Raw genomic sequence first — 8,781 nt, forward strand, 5'->3', positions numbered from 1 at the left:
TTACATTGTTAGACTACTGCACAGTGAATTTCACACACATTTTTAATGCATCACACCTTTTGCAGGAAATTAAAGTAGAAAGTAAGAAGAAGTGATTGAGGAGACAGTGGGATCTGTTGGTGAAAAGGGTATTTGTTTCTTTGCACAGTCGCTGCCTTTTTATTACTGTATTTTCATTTATAGTAAAAGTCGTACTGGTCATGTAGGCGTTCAACACCAAACATTTCAGTAGTGAGCGTAATTATTTCATAAATTGTATTAAAGTACATTTAAATGACAGTTATTCACTATATTTGGATCCTGTTACAACCATATTCCTTTGAAAGGTCATTATTTAACACCCTGAGAAGTACATATGGTAATATCAATGTTCAAGTACGTCACCATAGATCAAACTAAAGGTGTAATCAGATTATATCCTAATTGAAAGATGATTAAGTGCACTTGTATGACTTTTATTAAAACACAAGCACAATAAAATTGGCTTTATAATTAGACAGGATTTTAAACCTTTGAGCAGTGACAGTTCAGGACAACGGGTAAAAAGTGGTTTTTGTTGTTCGATTTTGCTTTTAACTAGGCAGAAATAAGTTTTCGATTTTTCCAGGTCATCTGCCATGGGGTCATATAATAAGCTGACATTCAATGGATAAAACTCCAAGTTTTTTTGTTTTGAACTTTGGAAAGAATCATATTCAAATTTTTATTTTAATATGACACCTGACAATCAGTATTAGTGCCGTTAAAATTTAATCTGCTATATAAAATATTTACTTCATTGACATTCTAACCATTTGCCTTATTTAATAAGGTTTAAAGAATTACTAGGTGAACAGCTTAGTTTCATTTACTACCTGTAAATGTTACATTAGAAACAATGTAATGACAAACATAACATTATATTGGTTTAGGCTGGTCATTTTTTCCCCTCAATATTATATATGTATCAAATGTTATTTTTGGGATTTTTTTTTCCATGGAGGGGAAAGTGTTAGGTTTGGTAAGAAACACTGGTGATCGACTTACCGGAAACACATTTTTCGTTTGGCACTGTACATTCTGGACCCATTGTTTTTGCTAGTTTTTTTAATTTGTGAGTTGCAAGCAAACTTAAATATATTTTTTAAAAAATATTAAACTAAGTACTCAAGATAAAACTCTTTAATCCACTGCATCTCATCAACAAAACCCTTCCTATGCACCCCGTCCACATATATGATCCACTGTTTTGTGTGAATATGAACAAAGTACATTGTTGTTTCATCAATGTTTTTGATCAAATTGTCAGTTTTTCCTCTTCCGTCCTTCACGAACTAATCAAACGATTTTATATTCTCCAAATCTATATACATTATGGTATGGGTGTATAAATTACATAACCAGAGTTCGTGGACATAGTTTGTCTTTAATAAATCATTGATGAATAATACATTTTAACAGTACAAGGTAAGTTTCTTTACTTTTCTTAACGAATAAGCATTTTGTGTATCTATTTTATCGTAACATGTGGTGAGTGGGGCAGGCAAAAATTTCAACACAAATTTATTTTGTTTCTTAATTCTGGGGATATATGACCTAGTTAAAAAAAAAAGTTCTGAGACAGGAAAAAAATAATTTATTTTATCGTGTTCAAGGATATATGGCAAATACATCAGCAAGGAAGTACTTTTGGCCCAATTATTTTAAGCTTTTGTGGCATATAATCTCGAGAGCATTTTGTGTGTGTGATTTAGATTTTTAACGTAGCTTTAACAATTTTCCAGTCATATTGTTACGATATCTGCAGTGTGGCATTTTAATGTGATGTCTAGCACTGGGGCATCATGAGGCAGACATGTAGCATGAAGTCCCACCCAGTCACATTATCCTGAAACTAGGTCAACTAGTCCTAACACTAACCTCTTAATGTTGAGTGCCTAGCGAGGCAGCTGTCAGTACCATTTGTATAAGTCTTATAGGACAACTGGGGTTCGAACCCATGACGTCACCAATCCGGGGCAGATGCTCTAACCACTCGGCCACTGGAGCTGTCTGAGCATTTTGTAGACTTTTGAAAGTTGATTTACGTAATTCCTTGTAAGTGTTTCAGAACATGAATGGTAATAATAAATGATGCCAATGAAATTGAAACAAGAAATGCTTTTATCTGATCTATTTTTTATTTTTTCATTACCTAGGCTGATGCATGGTTCAAAGAGTCTGAACAGCCACCAAATTTTGCCATGATGGTTTTGCGAGGAGATCGAGTGGAATGGAAAGGTGATTTTATTTCATGCTTTTCATAGGCATCCCTCCTTAATAAGCCATTTCTATCAGAAAAATTCACTATTAATAAACACCTTTATTCAATAAAACTGCTTCTATTTATACTTGTTTGGCTTCTCTTAAGTGAATTGCTTTCATGTCCCATTTGAGTTTACATAAAGTAGACACCAAGGATGTGTGTCATTACCTTAAATCAAATATAGGTGCAGCAAGCAATCATTTAATCTCCATATGCTCAATTGTTGTTTTTGTGCATATAAACACAATCCATCATGCAATTTAAAAAAAAAAAACTGCACTGGTTGCCATGTTCTGACTATTTTCCTATTTTCCTAATACCATATACAGCAAGCATTGGAACTGAAAATAGTCCTATACCCAGTATATATTTCTTGATTGTGAGGTTAAGAATAATTTAGCACTTTTCCATAACATCAACTCCAGTTCTGTTTTCATATTTGACTACAAGTAAAATGTGCATAGGTTCCAATTACATATGTAGCTCCATTTATCATTGGTAAAATCTGTAAAGTTTTACAAAAAGATAGATACAGAACAACTGATGACATTTTTTTACCCCAGTAAAAATAATTGTAGACATCATAACTATTGCACCAGATGGTAGATAAAACTACAATAACTGAGAAAAAGGTAAAACCTATGTAAATCTTCCAACAAAGAATTGTACAAAACATTATCACACCTTCAAGGTGTCCAGTGAAAGCTGAAACTTGGGAAAGACTAATGATTGGCAGTATCGTAGAGAGACTATTCCTATGGTTAATTTGTCTGTTTATTTGGATTATCATGAAATTATCATTTGAAAATGGTTCCAATCAATGATATCCCATTTTATTTTAATTTTGGCACACGTATCATCCATTTTGCCTACTTTATCAAATGTAGTGTACCATTTCTTGCTTTTTTATCAATCTAACTGTAACTGTTGAATTTGCATATCACTTTTATAAACCATTCATTAAAAAATTTTGTTATAATAAATTGTCAAAAAGTTATTTTATATAAAGCAGACCTGCCCAGCATACTGAAAAAATCAAGAAAATTCTGATTTATGGATCTCCTGGATCCCTGATTTTTAAGATGAAATCCTTATTTTTAAACTCCCCGAAAAAAAAAAAAACTTATTTGTTTATACAAAAACATCATTTTCCTGGTTTTTTTTGATGACTTTCTTGGTCTGGTATGTTTCTTAGTACTTTACCATATCTGGCTTAATTTCGGTTTTCATCCGCCAATACAAAGAGATTTTCTCACAAAGAGATGGTTCTCTTTATCTGATCCCATCAGCAAATCACAGCAGCATAATGAATACGTTTCTCAGCAAGGAGTGAAAAAAAGATGGAAAGGAAGTAACAGGTAAGAAAAAAAAGAAATATGATAAAAATATAGGAGTGTTTGGGAGAAGCAGTTTGTTTTCATTCGTCCATCGACTTGCGGGGCCTATCATACATTCTGCCACTGAAGATTGCTCTTTCCACATTCAATTCTGCGTCAGAAATGTACATTTGGTGAAGCTAAAATTATCAGTGCAGATCATCAGTATTGATTCTTCCATTCAGTTGGAGAAAAAGGCCAGGTCCTTAAATGATACTACAGATTGTTTAGACACATCTGCAATGCTCGCATGAATTAGTAGGTCATCCTTTAGTGGGTTGCTCTCATGAAGAAAAGGATGAATCTGGCCAACTGTTCTTTTCAACCCTTGGGGCAGTACTGCTATCAATACTTTCAACACCACACAGCTGCAGCAATGCTGAGGGAGCATTCTCAATGGCCACAAAACAACAGAACAGCCTAAGAGCCAGCCTGTCAACATCAACACTGAAAGCTATTCTTGTTAGCAAATTTGTCACCCAAAGACAAAAAAATGATAAACTTTTGCAGAAATGCAGTTCTGCAACATACAGTATACTGAAATGATACAAGTAAACATCTTTATCATGAAATGTACACCTTACTATTTTACCCCCTTCTTTTTTACCCTGTCTCCTGATTTTTGATGGTGATTTGGAGGCAAAATCCTGATTTAAGTTTTTCAGTGTTGGCAGGTCTGATAAAGGACATTAAATTTTATTAGGTTTTGATTTAAAATACAAGTTGCGAGGCATTGTTTTCAGATGCTAAAAGTACTTCAATACAAATTCTAGTTTGAGATTTATATAATCATTATGTTTTTTTAAATTGATGATAAATTTTATTTCAGCACCTGATCACATGAGTGCATTTGTTGATAGCCAAACCGTATTGGACAAATTCAAGGAGGTTGCTCTGGGTCGGCTGTACATGCCCAGTTATCGAAATGGTTAGTAATCATACATATTTTTACCATGCACAGTTACTTTAAAGATATAAGAAAATTATGAAAATGATGTTTTATATGTTGGTTGTAATTTAGTTTTCTTCAAAATAATTTTAGAAACTTGATTGCTCTGCGCTAGGCATGACTGCCATTTAATCCTTGATAGAGATATAACTATTTTTGTAATCGGTAGGTTGAGAGTTTCAAATTTTTTTTTAATGTTAAAGGTTATTGTCAAAGCCCAGTACAAAGATTGATGCTGAACAAGTTTAACAGTGCTTAAATATTCCTTTTGTTATGTCATGTTAATAGTATTTCATACCGTAAGAATTGTCTGGTACAGCGCTTATCAAACGTTTTAAATATATGTTCATAGATGTTGCAAGAGAAACTGAGGAGGAGCCTCTTGCATTGCCATATGCAGAGTCGTCAATGTACACTTGGGATATGCTTGTGTTCTTAATACCAGCAATACTTAGAAGAAATGGAATTTATGGTGAGTATCAGGATATGTATTTCAACATCCTGGAATACATTTGTGTGGTGATCAAAGAATAGAGGGAAAGCCCAGATGTGCACAACATAGATGTGTTTTATGTGTGCAATTGGTCCTCTTTTTGGCCATAAGAAAGTATTTTTTCTGTCATTCAGAAGTTATTAATGACATATATGCATACCATTAGTTGGTGAGATATTGACATTTTTGGAGGGGATATGGTGATAAAAATTGATTATAATCAACCCTGCAGTGCTCAAAGAAAAAAAAAATTGGACACAGACCCAAGGCTTGTAACTTTAAAAGATCACAAGCCCTGACCAACATTCCACAAGCCTGAACTCCAATTTCCATATACCCAATATTTCCCCTTATTTTAATATTATTTGTCACACAAAATTGCAATTTGTAGGGGGTTTGAAGGTAATACCGGTGTATTTAGTGTTCCCCACTACACTCACTTGAGACTGGATTGTCCTGGTGTTCAAACTTCTCTTTTGGTGTCTCAGACAATCAGGGTCAGAATCAAGTTGACATATGTCAATATATTGTTTAAAGCATGTGCAAAGAATTCATTGTCACCCTCCTGGCTTAATTGTTTTTTTGCTTTTTTTCAATAGCATGTTTCACAAGTTAAAACTCCATCTTTGAATTCTTAAATTTATTTTTGTTTGGCTTTGTTGATACTATTGATAACAAATTTCTTTTTAAATCAACTTCAGATATGAATCACACTTGAATACTATTCTGACAGTTATATGCTATTCATTTTATATGTGCATTAAAATCTGGCTTTAAATGTTGCCACTATTCACAAACATATCAAGAACCTGTAATACATATGGCTTAAACATTTTCATTTAAAGGAATGATACACGTTACCTTTTTTATATTACATGCATCTAGCATCTCATTGATTTACCTATTGCGTTGTTCCATGTCCTGAGCAATGAGCATGCCTATGCAGACCGCACAGTGGTCTCACCCAGTGCAATGTTAAAACACATCTCACAACCTATTGTCAGCCAGTTAAGTAATATATAAAATGGTGGTGTATAACCTGATCTCTTAGCCTTTTAATTACCACTTTTAAGCTGCCCAAAGGATAGTTTTACATCAGCTCCAATTATGACTGTTTACTGTTTCTATATGCTACTTGTAATGGGCATCTACTGAGAGTTGTAGTTTTTTTCTCCATATTTTATTTCCAAAGACTTCTGAAAATTGTTTTCTCGAAACACATCAGTGTTGGGGGGTTTGGGACTACAAATCATGTTTTTAGCATGACATGTCATGTAACAATTTGATTAAAATCAGATTTAGACTCCACATAGGACAGCAGCAGTCTGATTTTAATCTTTGTGGCAGGTATGTCAGCATCTTGAAAATACATTTCTGCATTTCATCATTTAAGTCAAATTTTTCATTGAAAATTTGATTACAACTCAAATGTGCACCTCTTTTATAACACTGGACAGGCCTGATCTGACATAAGAGGGGCCCCAGGCATCTGACTATGAGATTTTTTAGCACTGCCTTTAAAACAAGTCATCATGGTAATTTTTATGTACATGAAAGTTTATGTTAATTGAGTACCCACAAACAAAATACTTGTATTATGATTTGTACAAAATTTATGTTTTATGGTAATGTTTTTGTCTTAAATTTTTACAGGAAAAGCAGCATATAGGTCAGAAAATCAACCTTCATGGTGTCCAAGAAATGTCCTCTTTTCCTCTCCAAACAGCAATACCCAGGGTAATCCTGATTTTCCTATTGCATTGCCACCATTGCTTTGTTCAAGAATTTCTTCATTTATTTGCCTTTCTCAATTGTACCTATCTGTCAAGCACATGTTAAAGATAGATTTCAATGTTTTAAATTTCATTGTAGATGTATCATCCTCTTACTTTAGAGATTTCCTATTGTTCTGTAGGTGAGAGCAATTTGTTTTGCATCACCATATCATTAAAGCCTAAAAAAAATTGTTTTAAGAGAAAAAGATGCAATAAACATTTTTTTATTTAAATGTGTACATTGTCATATTGCAAACATGGGTATCAAACCATGACTACCTTCTTGAATTTCCAGAATTGGTTGAAAAGTGCATTTTATTTTGCCTACATGCAAGAAAAAAAGTTCTGTTCCTTTATCAATGGCTGTAGCTGGCATTCTGTAATGGTATTGTCTGTAATTTATCTATTACAGTTATCGTGCTTCGTGTTTACACTATGCATATACATTGTGTCAGTATGTTGTTATAGTGTATTTCAAATAAACATGTTGCTGTTTCTAGAGAATAAGCGACTTAGTGTTGGAGAGATGCGAATGGTTCTGAATTCATTTTTAGAACAATGCAGAAATGAATACACTATGTTTGTATACTTTTTTTCTTTTATTTCTTGTTCCTTAGTATTAGTTGATTTTGAATGTCAACACAAGCATGATTAACAAGCCATAGTCCGAATTAGACTCATTCTTTTGTAATGGAAATATTTTTCTGTTGTATTAATTATTTCATTTATTGATTTTGTTTTTGTTTTATTGATACATTTATTATATAGTGATAAATTTTAAATTTTTACAAGAGAAAGGCAATATTTCAATTTTTATTAAAATTCACTTAACCATTCATATCCAAGCAGTATTTATCTATTCAGAAGTATGTATAATGTCTTAATTTTCTAAAGCCAATGATTGACAGCTATTATCCAATCAATCGTGTTTTCCAAAATGACTTTCTTTAGATCAACATAACAAACTTATCAACCATGATTTGAACTTTTTATGTTTCTTTTAGAGTTCCGAAAGTGTCATAAATTATACGAAACATGCATGACGCCAGTCGTATATAGACTTTCTGAAGGATCATGAAATTTAATATTATTCCAAATCTACTCCGAAACAAACGTGGATTTAAGAGTGGATGTAATTTTGTAGGAGAAAGGATAATGGTAATATGTCAATACTTATTTGGTCTAGTCTTTTTTTTAAATGTCAAAAAACGCCTAACCTACCGAATTTTCCCCATTGTCGAATTCAAGATCCCTAACCTACTTAACGTTGTTTACCCCGGACAGATATTAACGAACGTCTTAGGAATATAATTTACTCAAATACTATGTTGACAAGGTAATTTCGTCCTATTGTAGAAAGTAATCCCTTTAAATTTAATATAACGCTTGTTATATGAAAGAGATCGCAAGTCACTCGTCAGTCACATGCATTGTGGTTTAAGAAATTATTTCCAAGGTCATGACCTCTCTAATATAACAGATATATTATATTAATCATAGCACATACAAATAGCCAAATATAATTTGCGAGTAAAACTTTTAATTATGAAGAAAAATGAGTACATGATTAAGAATGCGTGATTGTTTATCTTAAATTCGATACTTTATATGTTTTTAATTTTCTAACCATTTTCCTGGAATGACTGATGACACTGTTTCATTTTTTTAAAATTATCAATAGGTTTCAATATAGTTCTTTGATTTGAGTAGAGCTTAATTTCAGCAGTAGAAAGATAAGGATATTTTGTATTTGGACCGAAAGGCGTAATATGCGGTAATAAATGGATTAGAATATACTTTGATGGTATACTGAAGAGCCAATTTTATTCGTCTGAGAGAAAGTGATGATTGATTTGCCTCAGTATAGACGTTTTATCAAGTGGAAGTTCTAAGTAATGCAACAT

General features: G+C 32.7%; 1 long non-coding RNA gene across 1 annotated transcript; it reads left to right on the forward strand.

The window, feature by feature from the left end:
* The first annotated feature begins 64 nt into the window (after window positions 1–64).
* On the forward strand, window positions 65–4,587 carry LOC149783833 (uncharacterized). Its single transcript, XR_016414074.1, has 3 exons — window positions 65–128; window positions 2,178–2,259; window positions 4,490–4,587. It is a non-coding gene; the product is annotated as an uncharacterized LOC149783833 (long non-coding RNA).
* Window positions 4,588–8,781: the final 4,194 nt, after the last annotated feature.

Source organism: Sinohyriopsis cumingii, chromosome 14 (genome assembly GCF_028554795.1).
Source record: "Sinohyriopsis cumingii isolate HCF-2022 chromosome 14, ASM2855479v2, whole genome shotgun sequence".
In the NCBI taxonomy this organism is placed as follows: domain Eukaryota; kingdom Metazoa; phylum Mollusca; class Bivalvia; order Unionida; family Unionidae; genus Sinohyriopsis; species Sinohyriopsis cumingii.